Below are 17,619 nucleotides of genomic sequence, written 5' to 3'. Positions count from 1 at the left end.
AACCATTCGCATCCAATTTACCCATCCTCTCTCTCCACACACTCAACTCTTTCTCTGTAGCTTCAGTTTGGATGGACTTCACGCTTTCTATTGTTTCTTCGCACATTCCAACGTCACCAATCCATCTTGCATGGCCTGCAACATACATTCGACTCATCACATTCCTTGCGGTGTCTTTCGCAACTTCATCCGCACACGCATTTCCGCGACCAACATCATCTGTGATCTTTTTGTGCACACTGCATTTCACGATCGCAACCTGTGATGGCAAGGTCAGTGACTCAGGAAGCTCATTCACCAACTGACCATGCTGGATCTTTGCACCATGCGAAGTCAGGAACCCACGTTCACGCCACAATCGTCCAAAACTGTGACCAACACCGAAGGCATATTGACTGTCGGTGTACACATTCACTCGTTTTCCTTTTGCCAACACACACGCTCTCGTAAGTGCAATCAATTCTGCTGCTTGTGCTGAGTTGTGTGGGATGTGTGCAGTTTCAACAATCGTGTGTAAAGTCGTAACAGCATATGCCGCAGTCGTATCACCATTCGGCAACTTGAAGCATGAACCATCAACCCACAAAGTACAGTCACATTCAGTAAGAGGAGAGTCTCTAAGGTCTACTCTTCCTTTCGTTTCTTCTTCTGTCTTAAAGAAACAGTCATGTTGCTTTTCAACATCTCCTGACTCGACTGGAATCGGCAGCAACGTGGCTGGGTTCAGAGTATTGCACCTCTTAATGTGCACGTGACTCGCTAAGAGAGTTAACTCATAACCTGACAATCGAGCACTAGTTAAGTGCTGTGTCTTGGTCCTGTTTAACAAAATGTCCACTGCGTGTGAGACCATTACCACTAACTCGTTATTCATCACTAAACCAGCAGACTGTTGAATAGAAATAGCTGCTGCTGTTGTGACTCTCAAACAACTCGGCAAAGCTCTAGCTACTGGATCCAAAGTCGACGAAAAGTACGCACACGGACGCTGCTTGTCCCCAAACATTTGTGTCAACACTGACAATGCACATCCGTCTCTCTCATGGGCATACAACGTAAAGGGCTTATTGTAGTCGGGGGTACCCAACACAGGAGCCGAACACAATGCATCACGCAATTCCGAAAAGCTCATCTGACATTCTTTAGACCACGGAATGGGATTTGGCGTATCTTTACAAGTTAATGCCACCAAAGGTTTGGCCAGCAAGGAAAAGTTCAGTATCCATTGTCTGCAATAGGAGGTAATACCTAAGAAAGCGCGCACTTCTCTCTGTGTTTTTGGCACACTCAATTTCGCAATTGCCTGAATTCTTTCTGGGGTCAGTTTCCTTCCCTCCTTCGATAAGAGGTGACCTAAGTAGGTTACTTCTTGTCGACAATATTGTAACTTCGAAAGGGACACTTTGTGATGCAAATCAGACAAATGACGCAACAACGACAAGGTAGCTTCTTTATAGTCCTCCTCAGTATCTGTAGCGATTAGCAAGTCATCAACGTACTGAATAAGAGTAGCGCCATCAGGTAAAACAATTGTATCAAGCTGTATTTTTAAGGCCTGACTGTATATCGATGGGCTTTCACAGTAGCCTTGAGGAGCGCGTTTGAAGCGGAAACTTCAGCCTCATAACTGAAACCAAAAATATCCCCGTTCTCCTCGGCAATCGGGATGCTGAAGAAAGCATTCTTCAAGTCAATCACTGAGAACCAAGTTGCTGAAGCTGGAATCATAGTCAATAAGGCAGTGATATCAGGGACAACTGGAAACTGTGGCACAACTATTTTATTCACCTCTCTAAGATCAATCACAAATCTGTACACAGGTGGGTGGGAAGGGTCAGTTCGCTTCAAAACAGGCAGAATGGAAAGGGGCGACCACTCGGTCCCCCCGAACGTATGGTTGGGGGCCCGGATCCTCCCGGGAAACCATTTTGGGCGGGGGCGTGTCACGGCTGGTATGCCCGAAGCGGCGTAGCCGGGGCGCGCCTTTTCCCGCCCAAGAGGGGTTGTCCTAGACACCTACACCGATGGCCACGCCCAGTAGGCGTACCGGCGGAGGGTTCACGCCCTCCCGAAGAGGAATAAAGAGAGCGGGAATCCGAAGAAGCGTCCTCTTGTTCCTGTGCTTGGAAGCTGCACCCACTCGTTGCACGTGAGCCCTCGACGGAACAAGGAGCAATTTTGAGAACTTGTAATTCTTGTGTTTCTCTTTCAGCGACTTCGAGGCTAAGGATCCAGGACCTTGTCGCTCAAGTTTGGATCGGATATTCGAAAAACAATGTCTGGCAAGAAGGCAGGAAAGAAGCCCGAAAATGACCAGGTGCGTCGTATGCTAGTGAGCAGAATGGCAAAGATCGAACAGAACGTCGTTATGGTCCCGGCGCTTGGCCGAGAAATGGCGCACATGAAGAAGCAGATGGCTGCAATGAACAATACGGGTAAACCAAAGAAGGTAATAGGCCCGGCATTGCCGGGAGTTGTCCCTGAGGGTAGGGGTAAACGGGTCAGGAATAGGGCGGCAGGGGGGGAGGTTCCGATTCCCGAAGTACCCCCGGCAACCCCTGCCATTCCAGTTGAGGCCCCGGTACCAATCCCTGACGCGGGTCAACCGATTCCGGTTGTGGTGACGCCCGCCAACGAGGAGGACATGCCTCCCGAATTAGCTGCCCAGTTGGCCGCATGGCTCGGCAAAAAGACAGGGGGTGCTACGGCGCCCGGAGACACGGCCGAGGAGGCCAGGCTATTAATGCAGCAGTTGCGGCAGTCGCGAGATGCCGCAAAGGCGAATCTCCCTTTCGTCCCCCCACAGGTGACCCCGGAAGGACCGGCAGCTGGCGTGGAAAAAACGGCAGGAACATCAGCGGAGCCGGGTAAGCAGGCATTGCCAATTGCGGGGGGGGGGGGGGCTCTTTGCCCTCAAGACGGGAGAAAGTGGTTCAACATATCCCGTTGGCCACGAAAGAATTGATATGGGCTGACAAATATGTAAATATGTTTTCTCTGCTGACTGACCATCGCAAGATGGAGTATGCTAAGGCGCAGAAAGATTTGTGGCACCCGAGTGTCTGGCGAGCCAAGATGGCGGGATTCAGGGTTGATGAGACAATCACAAATTGGGCCAAGGCCTTTGCGATGTTTACTGCAATTATGGGGGAACGTAAGCCCGAGGTTTTGCCTGAATTGTCCTGCTATCAGGCCCGAATTATGGATTTTTATGAAACATACGAAGGCAATGAGTGGATGGGTTATGATATGAAGTTTCGTAAGGCCAAGGAGTACGATTCATCTCTGACGTGGGATTGTCTCGACTCGGTTTCTTGGCAGAAACAGCTCCTGCCGGGTGCGACGAAGACGTCCTCGCCAGGCGGGAATGGGTCGGGGTTTTCCCGCCAACAGCCCGCGGTGCCCTTTCGAGTGGGCCCCGGTGGAGACCACCAAGCAAGGACTGGTGGTAATGGGGGAAAGAGAGGGGTCTGTTGGAGCTTTAACAGGGGCAACTGCACCAGACCACAAGGGACTTGTAAGTTCAGACATGCGTGTGCAGGTTGCGGGAACTCCTCGCACCCCGAGAGTTCGTGCAGATCCAAGAATAGCGGGTCGGGAGGTAGAAGAGGGTCCAAACAGGACTGAGGGGGACCACTGTGTACCATTACCTACCCCCGTCGATATCACGGCAATGATCCCCTGGCTAAACGTATACCCTGATCATGTCTCCGCTGGGGTGTTGAGGAATGGATTCTTATATGGTTTCCGCATCCCGGCTGGGAATTTTCGTGGGGAAGCACTATGTAGAAACCAACTATCGGTTCAGCATAACCCAGCGGTGGTAGAGAGGAAGATTGCAAAAGAAGTTGCCCTGGGTCGGGTTGCGGGCCCATATGGACACCCGCCAGTATCGAATTTTATCTGTTCCCCGTTAGGAGTGGTCCCCAAGAAGGACCCCGGGGAATTTAGGCTGATCCATAACTTGTCGGCTCCGAAGGGTCTCTCGGTAAACGATGCGATTGACCCGGGAGTCTGTTCGGTGCGGTACGCATCCTTTGATGAAGCCGTCGCCATGTTGAATCGCCTGGGGCCCGGAGCGCTGATGGCGAAGTCAGATATCGAGTCGGCGTTCCGGTTGCTCCCGGTACACCCACAGGATCAACGTCTATTAGGCTTTGTGTTCCAGGGTTGTTACTACATGGATAAATGTATGCCAATGGGTTGCTCCATTTCTTGTGCTTACTTTGAGAAATCCAGCTGTTTTTTGGAATGGGCATTCATCGAAGCCACTGGGCATAGTCATGTTATGCATTACTTAGACGATTTTCTGTTCTTGGGGGCAGCCGGCGACACAAAATGTGCGCAGGCCTTACAGGATTTTTGCATCCTCATGAAGGATTTCGGAGTGCCATTGGCACCAGGTAAGACGGTTGGACCAGCTACTTCACTGGAGTTTCTGGGGATTGAACTAGATTCTGTGGAGGGATGTTTCCGTTTGCCAGTAGGGAAAGTAGCGAAATTCAGGGCTTCCCTGGAACTGTGCCTTAGTAAGGAGAAGGTGACCCTACATCAGTTACAACAAACAGTGGGTCAGCTTAACTTCGCCCTGAGAGTAATACCAATGGCCCGCCCCTTTTCCCGCTCTATTGCACAGGCTATGGTTGGTCTCAAGGAAGGACATCACCGCACGAGACTGTCTGCCGAGGTTCGCCAGGACATGCGCATCTGGTTGGCATTTCTGGCGGACTTCAACGGTCGAGTGGTATGGAGCAAACCACCAGCGTCTTCAGACGAGCTAGGGTTGTGGACAGACTCGGCGGGGAGCGTGGGTTTTGGCGCCATCTTGGGTAATCGATGGTCGGCACAAACATGGCCGACGTGGTGGCACACCAGCGGTCTCACAAATAACATTGGGTTCCTCGAGTTATTCCCTGTTTTTGTGGCTCTGATGGCATGGCCGGACGAGTTCAGAGATCGCTCTGTGGTATTTTGGTCCGACAATATGACCGTTGTTGAATGTATAAATAATCAGGCAGCACGCTGCAAGTGGATATTGAGATTGTTGAAGGAAATTGTACTACTTTGCATGAGACTGAATGTGCAGTTCAGGGCAAAACACGTGCCGGGTGTACTGAATCATGCGGCTGATGCACTCTCTCGTTCACATATGCAGGCGTTCAGGGGTTATCTACCGACAGCGGACCTAGCGGCGGCACCATTCCCCGAAGTACTCTGGCTACTCGGTGCCCCGGATTACAAGACCTCGTGGCAGCAAGCTTAGCCCCCAGGACAAGGAAGGCATACGAAGGAGCGTTTCGTTCCTAATGTGAGCCCGACCCTCTTTAATATCTATATGACCCCTTTGGCGGCGGTGGCGGAGTCTTTTGGTGCCCGGATCGTGTCGTATGCCGACGACACTCAGCTCCTCTTCTCATGTGAGAGGGGGGCTGACTTTGACGGGGAGAGTATCCAGAATTGCCTTGGGGCTGTGTTCGCATGGTTCCAACTGCACAGCCTCAAGTGCAATTCCGATAAATCGGAGGTTCTCTTCTTCGGGTGCGATTCGGAGCCCAGCTGGCAGGCCTGGTGGCCCATCGACATGTTCCCTCCGTCCGGCTCTTCTCCCATGGCTAAAAACCTGGGGGTTAAGATGGACAAGGGGCTGACGATGAAAGCCCAGATTCTGGGGGTAACCGGCACTTGTTTTGGCCTGCTAAAAATGTTGCGGAAGTTTCTGCCTCTCTTGTCCGAGGATCACAAGAGGCTGACGGTGCAGGCCCTGATAGGCTCCAGGTTGGATTATGCCAACAGTCTGTACCTGGGCCTGCCAGAGTATTTGCTGCAGAGGCTTCAAGTGGCACAGAACGCGGCGGCCAGGGCCATCTTTGGCCTAAGTAGACGCACCAGCGCCTCTGGGTTGTTGGTGAAGCTACACTGGCTACCCATCCGCAAACGGATTGCCTTTAAGGCGCTGACCTTGGCCTATAAAGCTCTCCATGCGGTGGGAGCCAAACATCATCGAAAGAGACTCACTTTCTACCACCCTACTCGCGTGTTGAGGTCGGAATCTTTACTTCTTGCGACTGTTCCGCGTGTGAAGAGGGCTCGCCTAGGTGGCCGCTCCTTCAGTCTTCTGGCCCCACAGATGTGGAATTCCTTACCGCTCCCTTTGCGGGGGGCGACTAGTCTTCTTGAATTTAGGAAAGGCCTCAAAACCTGGCTGTTCTCCCAATAGGTTTGCCTGTTGCCCTGTTTCTTTTGTTGGACTTTTGAACTGTTTTTATCTGTGTTGTGTTATTCTGAAACCAGTTTCACCTTACCTAAAGCGCCGGGATTCTCTTTTTGAGTAACCGTTGCGCTATACCAAATAATAAATAACATAACATAACATAACATGTGCATTTTTGGGTCCGGCAGGGGAGCAGAAATGGGGTCTGGAGGATTCCTTCTTAAAGTTTCTGGCAGCATTGCACAGGGAAGGCCGATCAGTGGCAATGGCCAATAGGCACCGGGCGGCCATTGCATTCATGGCGCATGTGCATGGCATCAAGGACCCGACAACTTCCTTTTTGGTAAAGAAAGCCCTTCGTGGCTGGCAACGCCTTGAGGGTCGTAGAGTAGACGAAAGGCGCCCGATAGGGTTGGAAAGGTTGTCCCAGCTTATGTCGATACTACCCACGACATGCTCCTCCCATTTCGAAGCAGTCCTGTTCCGGGCCGCTTTCGTATTAGCGTTCCATGGGGCTATGCGGGTGAGCGAACAAAGAATAAGAAGGATGTGGAGGGAGGTCTGTGTCGGGATCACATCACGATCAGGAGTGATTCCATGGTAGTCACAATAGCTAAGTCCAAGACTGATCAAAGAGCTATGGGAGACAGTGTTGTTGTCCAGCGCATGCAAGGGTCCCCCATGTGCCCGATAATGTGCATCGAGGAATATTTGGAGCTGAGGGCTGATACATGGGGTGGGAGTTTGCTGAGACACATCGATGCCACCCCACTGACGAGGTTTCAGTTTCAGAGGGTGTTAACAATGGCAATCGCAGCGGCGGGCTTGGACCCGAGCGATTTTGGGACCCACTCCTTTAGGATAGGGGCTGCTACTGAGGCTACAGCCAGGGGTCGGAGTACTGAAGAGGTGAAAATGTTAGGACGATGGTCCTCGAACTGTTTTAAAAAGGTATGTGCGGTTGCACATGTTGTGAAGTCAAGTTACATGCACTCACGCTTCTTGTCTTCTGTTTGATTTACAGTTTCGCGAGCATGTTATGCGGGACGGAATTTGCAGTCGACCCAGCACCAGGGGACCAGCGGTCAGAGATCACCGGCTGAGGAGAGAGAGGTCTGGGTCGTGGGCCACTCATACGTGAGGCGGGCCGGGGACGTATTCAAAGCAGGTGACGCGACTCACGCAGCTGGGGAATACGGGTACAGAGTGACCTTCCACGGAAGGGGCGGGCTCTGTATTGACCAGTTCGAATCTTTTGTCGAGGGACTCTTAGGGCGGCAGAGGTCACCGCCATCTGTAATCATAGTCCACCTGGGGGGCAATGACATGGTGACACTCAGTAGGAGAGTATTACTGGCTGGCGAAAAGAATCCCCGGGTGCACGATTGCATGGTCACACATGATTCCCAGGAAGGTATGGCGGGGGGGCCTTTCGGTATCGGCATTGAACCATTCAGTAAAGAAGGTCAACAACAAGATTGGTAGGTTGTTTCGCTCGGCGCAGTTGCACAGTATTCCGCATGGGTGTATTCGGGGTGACCACATGTATCTAGAGGATGGGGTTCACTTGTCCCGGGAAGGGAGTGTCTTACTCATAGGAGACTTCATAGCTTGGCTAAGGGGTTTGAGGAAGCATGACCTTTAGGAGGAGTTGTGGGGGGGCCGGATAGCGGGTCAACTATCCGGCCTGTGGCGGTAAGGTCATGATCGGTGAGCAGTAATTTCAAGGTCCCTAGAGGGGGGCTCTACCCACTATGGATGGGAGCGCCCGGGGGGAGGCGGCCATTGGCCCCTCCCACGGGGACGCGGCACCCAATAACTATGGGTCGCCTAGGGGAGGACGGCCATAGGCCCCTGCCAGGGGAGGAGGCGGCTATATGCCCCTCCTACGAATTTCCCGGGGCCCGGATATCCGCGACGGCGGATGTGATAGACAGTGTGCGGTGGGTGGGGAGTCCACGCTGCCTTCTTACAGACACCTCACACGGGTCCTCGGACGACCTTTAAGATGGCGTCGAGTTTAAATGGGGGGCCCCCAACAAGACAAGGGAAATTGGAGTTGGCACAGAGGGTACAGTCCTCTGCGCGGCCGCCACTCACACCGTGAGGGCGAAAGTTTTGGTAGTAGGGATCTGACACCAGTTGCGACCTTGCCGTTGACCCGTAATGCTAGGGTGTACAATTTTAATTTAGAAAGTATGATTTGCAGGATGCTAGACTCGGCTAGGAAAACCTTTGTATTAGAGATTTGTTAAGGTTAGCCAATGGACATGTCTGCATCGAAATGTAATAAATCAAAATTGTACATGATATGAAACTTTTATTTTAATGTTTTAATTTTGTTTCATATTTTAATAAATACGGCCGGGAGGGTAACTCCCTCCCGCCTTCCAAAAGTTCAGAACTGCGTCCGTCTTCCCATCCTTGGGGATTGTGTTGTGAGGGGGTGACAGGCATCCCGGCCATCTGGAAAGGGGCGACCACTCGGTCCCCCCGAACGTATGGTTGCGGGCCCGGATCCTCCCGGGAAACCATTTTGGGCGGGGGGCGTGTCACGGCTGGTATGCCCGAAGCGCCGTAGCCGGGGCGCGCCTTTTCCCGCCCAAGAGGGGTTGTCCTAGACACCTACACCGATGGCCACGCCCAGTAGGCGTACCGGCGGAGGGTTCACGCCCTCCCGAAGAGGAATAAAGAGAGCGGGAATCCGAAGAAGCGTCCTCTTGTTCCTGTGCTTGGAAGCTGCACCCACTCGTTGCACGTGAGCCCTCGACGGAACAAGGTGCAATTTTGACCCACCCACCAGCCCCTTATGGCAATGATTAGTTCTGCAATAAAGTCTTTTTCTCTGATAACATCTTCTTCCCTATGTTTAGCGGTATATGAAGGCCTAGTTTAACGATATGACTTCTGTCCGAAGGTACTGTTTTTCCTTGTAGTATAAACAAATGTTGCAGGTAGACAAGGATGTTTTTCTCCCTTAGTAGGTAATCAAATGTCGTATTTATTTTTGGTCGGGCGGTAAGGTCATGATCGGTGAGCAGTAATTTCAAGGTCCCTAGAGGGGGGCGCCACCCACTATGGATGGGAGCGCCCGGGGGGAGGCGGCCATTGGCCCCTCCCACGGGGAGGCGGCACCCAATAACTATGGGTCGCCTAGGGGAGGACGGCCATAGGCCCCTGCCAGGGGAGGAGGCGGCTATATGCCCCTCCTACGAATTTCCCGGGGCCCGGATATCCGCGACGGCGGATGTGATAGACAGTGTGGGGTGGGGGGGAGTCCACGCTGCCTTCTTACAGACACCTCACACGGGTCCTCGGACGACCTTTAAGATGGCGTCGAGTTTAAATGGGGGGCCCCCAACAAGACAAGGGAAATTTGAGTTGGCACAGAGGGTACAGTCCTCTGCGCGGCCGCCACTCACACCGTGAGGGCAAAAGTTTTGGTAGTAGGGATCTGACACCGGTTGCGACCTTGCCGTTGGCCCGTAATGCTAGGGTGTACAATTTTAATTTAGAAAGTATGATTTGCAGGATGCTAGACTCGGCTAGGAAAACCTTTGTATTAGAGATTTGTTAAGGTTAGCCAATGGACATGTCTGCATCGAAATGTAATAAATCAAAATTGTACATGATATGAAACTTTTATTTTAATGTTTTAATTTTGTTTCATATTTTAATAAATACGGCCGGGAGGGTAACTCCCTCCCGCCTTCCAAAAGTTCAGAACTGCGTCCGTCTTCCCATCCTTGGGGATTGTGTTGGGAGGGGGTGACAGGCATCCCGGCCATACAGGACTATTACAAACGTTACCTCTTGTCTCCTCAATTACATTTTTTTCGATCAGATCGTAAACGATCGATAGCAACGCCTTTTCGCCCTCGCTAGAGATCTTGTACTGGGGAATGCGCGGCATTTTAACATTGGCTTTCAATGTCACAACATATGGTGGAATTTCCAAAAGACCTACATCATTAGGACCAGTAGCCCAAAGAATATCTGGAAGGGAAATTAGTTTGGCTGGAAGTTTATCCTTTGACAAATACATCGGACAGATCACTTTCTTACCCAATGTAAGTTGTGTTCCCGAAGGAGAACAATACAATGTTGCATACAATCTTTTCAACAAATCCAATCCTAACAAATTTTCACCACAACCTGTCGTCAGAATGAGGGGTGCTTCCAATTCGCAAGGTCCAACAGAAAGAGACATAGGACTAGAGATCGGATTCCTAACTGGGGCGCCGGAAAAGCCTACTGAAACATTCATTTTGCCAGACAAAGGTGCGCCAGGGAGTTTTGAGTGCATAATCGAACTCTTTGTAGCACTAGTATCCAACAGAAAAGGCTCTGACACACCTGATATAATCACCTCGACATAAGGTCCACTCTGATCTACTGGAACTGAAACAACTCCCTCTCTTCGTCCATGGCTGTCCTAGCAATCATTACCTTCCATATTCTCATCCTCTGCATAGTAGTCATCGGCATAGTACTGAGTTGTCCTACCAGATGCGTTATTCTGTTGGTCAAAACTATTCATTGAATTCTGGGGCGGAAAAGATCGTGCGTTTTGCGGGAACGCACCTCGTCCCCTACCTCTAGGCGTTTGTTGAGCACCATGGCCTCTCGTACCAAACCCATTTGTACGCTGCAATAAAACCGGGCAACTACTCTTAAAATGACCCTCTTCTTTGCAATACGCACACTGATTAGGACCGTACGGTAAACGTTTTTGAGAGAACCCATTTCTTTGTGAGTTTCCCGAATACTGCTGAGGCTGCTGATATTCGTGCTGACTATTAGTACGGGGTGGATAAGCTTGCTGTAGGTGAATCTTAGTTTTTAATTCCTTAGTCTTTTTATCTGCTTTCTCCAACTCATCTTTGCGCCTATTTTCATAGTACTGGGCCGTAGCTAGAATCTGTGCCGATGTGGAAACAGCCCAAGCACTCTCAGAGTCCTTCAACTTAGCACACAACTCAGGAAGCAAACTGTGCACAAATGTATCGACGAACAATCTCTGGCCACCCTCGGTAGCCATATCCTGACCGCTATGATCTGCGAAAGTCTCTTCAAACCGCGTGAAAAAGTCGGACACCATTTCGTCTTTCTTCTGCTTACACGCAGACAACTTATCCCAATTGACACGCAATTCAGGCATTAATGTCTTCATATATGTAATTATTCTACCAGGGAGTTCTGCTATTAAAGGCTCGGGTTTAGCACCACCCACTTGTCTGTTATCTGTAGCAGCAATATTAACCCATGTATCACCTAACTCCTGATCATGATCGGCGTGGCGAATCTTTCCCCATAAAGGCTGTGGAACAACCTTCCCGAACAACATGTCTATATATATCTATATATATATATGCATGAGCTTACAGTCTGTGATAATTCCTTGTAATACCCTGCAGGATTTTTACGGGGGTCAGGCAACGTCTGTTTAAGGGCCAAGATTTCAGCTCGCTTCCAAGGAACATGTACCCACACACGCTGAAAATGTGGCGGTATGGCTGGATTAGCATTCGCATCCCCTTCCCTCCAAACTGGTGGAACCTCTCTCATGGGATACTGTCGCGCCTTTTTCCTACCGGATGCGTCATGCTCAAATAGTGATCGGGAAGTGCCCCCCTTACTCCGATACGTCAACAATGTCGCAACCGCTCTCTCAACATCGTCACCTACGATCATGCCCTCCGCGAACCGCACACGGCACAATTCAGACAGGTCGTGTTCCGGATCATTTCCCTCCAAATCTTCACGGAGTAGTACACACTACTCCACACATTTGCTCAAAAACATATCTCTGCTTCGATGCTTCCCATTGACGGATGACTTCCACGATAGACTGTACATCATACCTTACAGTATGGACAACCCATTTACGCGCTAAATCATTCAGTAATTCTCTCTCTTGATAGTCAGGCAGTTGACTCCGCAACTGTCTTCGTTCTGCGTTAGGGGTCGTATTAGGCAACCCGAAGAAAGGTGAGAAAAGATTAGTAACAGTGTTTGCCATTCTTTGTCGAACGGAAGAAGAAGTTGACGGAAGGACAGGAGGAAAGACATGTTGAGGTAAGGCAGAGGTGGAGGCAGTAGCAGAGGCAGTATTAGGAGAAATAGTCGATGAAATAGGCAAAGTCGTAGAGAGCACAGGTGGAGTAGGTAGCAAAGGCGGCAGCCCTTGAGGGGGCTGCGTCGGAGCAGTAGGAACCAGCTGAAGAGAAGCTGGTGGTTGTGGTAGAACCTGTGGTCCAACAATCGGTTGTTGCGCAACTAAAGGTTGATGAGGTGCTGTAGCACTCTGTGCATAAGGAGGTGGTGAGCTCAGTAGATGAGACATTAAAGGATCTTTGTCTAGTTCTTCCTTTGATTTTTGTCCTTTACGTGGCAAAACTGGGTAGCACTTATCTACTGCTAACTTCCTACTTCTAAGCATTTGTTCATTCTCTTGCTCTTCCTCATTATCCCTGAACGCAACGGCAGCTTGTACCATTGACATACCTCGTTTATTTTTCTTCGCTAATTTCATCTCTTTCTGTTTGGCTTCTTTGCGCCATAGGCGAAAAGAGTCAAACATTTCTGGCCAGGCTTTCTTTTTAAAAAGTTTAACCTCTAGATTGTCTAAAATTTCCGTGTCGAAACTACCATATTGGGGCCATTTTAAAACACCATTGTTTCTGGTGTATCGGATCCATACTTTGTTGTATGCGATGGGACCTACCCCATGCTTCACATATAATTCATAAGTTGGAGTTCCAATCAGAGGAACCGGACACGAGTCCTCCAATCGGGAATCCTTACTACAACCAAGACAAAACAAATTTCCAAGTCTGCTAAAACCAGGCATCTTCGCTCTCTAGTCTAGCTTCAAACTTCGAAGAAATATCGAATACGATAGTCTCGTGAATACACGAGTCCTTCGGCTCTGGCGCTTGCAAGTTCCAAATCAAAGCGGTCCCGAAGGGACACAAAACAAACTAAGGACTGGGAGACGCTCCACTTATACTTAACTGAGGTGTCGATGACGTCACCAGAAGACCGTCTATTGTTTCGCTCTACCAAACATCAAGGGTCCAAAACAGGGCGATAGTCAGGGCAGCAGTCCTTCGTAGCCGTCGGGACGCGGGGAACCTCGCAGCAAAGACTTTCAGACCACGTCGACATGCAGGGGTCGATGAAGTGGCGGCCTTCCTCCAGAATTTTCACACGAAGCTCCTCACGAACCTCTGGCTTGGACCGGTACCGCTGAAATGGCCCTACGTTGGGCGTCAACTGAGGTACTGGTTTTTTTCGGAACTCAGCGGTGCCAGGGGACCACACCCGAAGACCTCGAGTTCTTCCTGTTTAGGACTACAGAAACATAGAATCTTCTAGGTGAAGTCAAAGATCATATTTATTGGTTGCAACCAGTAACAGATATCCTAGAAGTACAACAGCATGTAGGTTCTCAGGAGACTGCCGCTTCATTCAATCCAGCCTTCTCTTTTTATACAAAATATTATGCTTTAGGCAAAAATTCCTTGTTTTACAGTTAGACCATTCGAATATTTTCACTACAAAAGAAAAGCAGAGTCATGATGACAAGCCCACATTTCAGTAATTCCAACCCATGATCGATTACCCGGCAAGGTCCAGTATTTCCATCAGATATCGGCAGACCCCCAATAAAACCGGGAACCTCCTCCTTGTAAAACGAGTCATAAAGAAGGGAACAGGGACAGGTTTGTGTAAGATTGGGCATGGTTTGTGCGCGATGAAAGGTTTATGACATGTTGTGCCTTGATACTAATCTCGCTCGGCCACTGGGAAGAAGCTGGCCGAACAGGTTTGGCTTCGGGCAGTGTAGTCAGCTTGCCCAGGTCACAGAGGAGTCAGCAAGGGTGTACGTGTCCTTCGGACTTGGGTTTGGCCTTTACTTATTTGGCTATGTGAGGACAATCTCAAAATGGCTGCCTTTCACAAAATGGAACCCGAGGGTTTGAAACGGAAACTCTGGTTTGAGGGTGATCTCAATGCTCGAATACACCGAAAATGCGCGTATGTAGCGTACTCGTCATTTCCGGTCTGTCGATACCAAAATCGTCATGGTACGACGATGTTTATAACACGGGTCCAGAATTTTTCAGTGCCACAAGGCCTTTACAGTTAACCCAAAGTTGCCACTGTTAGGGAACGCATGATGGTGCAAAGACACCAGGGCGTCTAAAGTATAGCAAGGGAATGTGCTCCCTCAGGAGAGTGGTCTGGTGGACTGGTCATGAAGGCTGAACCTGGTTCCCCAGTTCCAAACTCGCCAGCTCTGACCATAGTGCCACATCCTCTCCTCTAGGTCTCCTGTGTCTTTCTATACCCCTGGCAGGGCCTTGCGCTCTGCCAACAAGAACCTTCTGTCAGTTCTGCGGACGGTGAAGGCCAGATGGGGAGGGAAGGCCTTCTTTGCCCTTGCCCCGAAGCTCTGGAACCTACTGCCTAACGAGCTCAAGGGTCTTGTGTCTCTTGCTCCTTTCCTCAAAGCCTTAAAGACCTGGCTCTACACAGAAGCCTACCTATAGACTTCCCCCTGCTTTTTTGCACTGTTTTCAGCCATTCCATCCTATGCGCCTTGATGCCTCTGGGCAAAGTTTGCGCAATATAAATCTAACTTCATCTAACTGAATACCATACTGCCCCATTGATAGAAACTTGCACTGCCTTTAGCTACAACCCAACTCCTGGATGCGATACAATTCAAATTACGCATTAGATGAGAGTAATATGCTACCTAAAAAAAAAGTTACAAAATCATGGAGAACCAGAAACACTCATAGGGAATGCAAGTTTAAGTAAAGCATGTGAAATGTAAGCAGGAACAAATTGGTTACCTTTTCGCTTTTACATTAATTATTTAGAGATCAATGAGTGCTTTTGCCAGCGGTAGAGCAGAAGTGGACACTGTTCTTGTCTTCTCTGGGCAAGAAGGAAGAGACTGAGTCCTTTTCCTTCTCTACCCGCCCTACCCCCAACTGCAACGACCGCAGAGCCTTATCTGTGGGCTGTGGCCTGCCATCCTGGGACACCTGTTTAAAATAAAAAAGCAGGGGAATGGAAGCTATCAAATTAAAGAAGTAGACTCACAGGAAGGCTGGTTGGGGCCCTGCTAATTGATGTGTTAAATTCTGGCCTGCCTGCTCAGCGCTGTTTATGAATATTATATCTCTGACGCATAGAATTTTAAATCTGAAGTCACAGTTGCATGCTCTCATATGTTAGACAATTTTAGCATGCTGGTGCTGCCTCATTGGCAGTGTGCCTCAATTGTAGTATTGTTATCAGGGCGCTAGAATACGTGAATAATGCATTTTAATGCCGGAGATGCGGACACTAGCATTAAAAATGTGTTAGTCAAAAGCCTGATGCAGCCCTACCGTAATCCAGCCCTGAAACTGCGAAAAGTAACATTATAATAACGTTATTATAATTTTATTTTTCCTGCTCAAAGAGAGCATTTGTTAAAGTTTTCATGTTAATTGCAGCGCCCATCATGAGCTGAAATCAACATGAAAACTTGAACAAATGCACACAATCACCCCGCAGCCCAGCTCTATTAAGAAAAGAAATGCAGCAACATAGTTGCTAAGGTTTCAAATTGCTATGTGGGACGGTTTCAAACCTGCCTTAACACCGTTCACGTGGATCTGTATGTGAGGAAATGCACTGTCTTTTCACTTTTTTAAGCAAAAGTTTGGAGTGATGTTTAGCGCTGCACCCACACGCGCACCTGGTTACTGGCACACACAGCCTTGGAAGCAGCGCACATAGACCTTACACTGCCGCAAACAGAGGAAAAAAATTAGAGGGAACATTGCTTCCAACTACTGTATCTTTACCCCTTGCTGCTTAATCAGTGTTTTGTGGGACTATTTTTATCTTCCGTTCCTGCCCGTTTTTAGGTCTCGCCTACGCAGCGCGAATGCGCTGCTTTGGAGGAGACCTTTAGCCATCGTTCCCCTTTTTAAGCCACAACAGTGCACGCATTCCATTTCCTTCAATGGCAACGCGTGCACGTGTGGCTATTTCCTTGGGGGCTCGAGCGCTGACACCATATGTTTGTAATTAAATTGCAAACATATGGTGTCGGCGCTCGTTCCCGTAAGGGAAGCAGGCGCAGGCCCCCTCCTCTCTCCCTTCCCCCTGCTGCCAGCGCGAGGCGCAGCCCGCTTGTTTTTTTATGTCAATCTCCCCAGGGCACAAGCAGACATCCATTCTGTCTTTTTGCTGCAATCAGCTGTAATGACAGAAGTGGATGCCTGCTTGTGCCCCGGGGGAGCTGCAGGACAACCGAGAATCTGTCCCAAATTAGTTTCCGCTTCCATCTGATAGAACCGGCCACACAGGTCTGTTTTGCAAATGCTGGCTTCTTTTGCGATCTGACAGCTATTTACCACAGTAAGAGTAGGTATTTGTTCCAATTTTCCAAATCTAAGGATGGACTCCTTGCTGATGTGTGAGGGAGGGTGTGTATCTATCCGCCTGGTGAGAGCTTGTCTGGAAGGCGTGCTGATAGCAAGGAAACCCAGCCGCTGTGATGAGCTGCCAAACAAGTCATTGACTGGCAGAGCTTGGCATGTTTCTGTTGGGTTCTTTTGTGTTTGGCTGTATTTACAAGTGCAGGTGTTGCAGTGCTCCACCCACTGCCTGTTGGGTAGCCGCCATCACCTAGCTTTTGAATGCATCCTTTCATGGCCCTAAAAATGTACCCCCACAGTCTTGCACAAGAGTACAATGCACAATTATTGTGCATAATAAGTGGGTTGCTAAAAATGACAGCAGCCTCATTTTGCTAGGTGAGTGCAAATGTGTTTATGGAAATTGAGAGAAATTACATCGTGAATTTACATGCTGAGCACGGCTCATACAATACTAAACCCCAAAGAAGCTTCCGCAATGAGAAGTACTTAAGGTGGCTTAGGTTGTGTCGGCTTGTTCTATTTCGGAACCTGGCACTTCCAAGCCCCTGAAATGCAGGATGCCACGCCCAGTGCATGCCTTGTTCTGCATTAATATTCAAAACGGGGTAACCCTGTGTCCTTCAGAATCTGGGTAAGTATATATATATATATATATATATATATATATATATATATATATATATATATAAACAAAAATGGTTCTATTGGGTAAAAAATGTTAATCATAGATGCTCAAAACGAGTAGCATGAAATTACAACACAACCTCTACACAAAAAATAATAATAATAGCTAAAAAACAAAGATACTCCCTGTCGTAACTTATTAAACAGATTATCCGACCGAAAAGGTTCAAAAGGATTTGAGAGTGAGACAATCAACTTAAATTGTTACTTTTATCCGAATTGAATCATTCAATTATATCCAAAGTAAACAAAGACAAGTAAATGCTGTCA

The 17,619-nt window shown here is 49.1% G+C and overlaps 1 protein-coding gene across 1 annotated transcript in view; it reads left to right on the top strand.

Moving 5' to 3' along the window:
• The window catches only part of LOC147710016 (class I histocompatibility antigen, Gogo-C*0203 alpha chain-like), a 267,300-nt gene that overhangs the window by 22,134 nt on the left and 227,547 nt on the right, over positions 1-17,619 (top strand). The gene's annotated exons all lie outside the window — the stretch shown is intronic.

This window comes from Lissotriton vulgaris, chromosome 5, assembly GCF_964263255.1.
Source record: "Lissotriton vulgaris chromosome 5, aLisVul1.2, whole genome shotgun sequence".
NCBI lineage: Eukaryota > Metazoa > Chordata > Amphibia > Caudata > Salamandridae > Lissotriton > Lissotriton vulgaris.
Note: the sequence above shows the minus strand (reverse complement) of the source record. Positions and strands in the feature narration are given on the sequence as shown.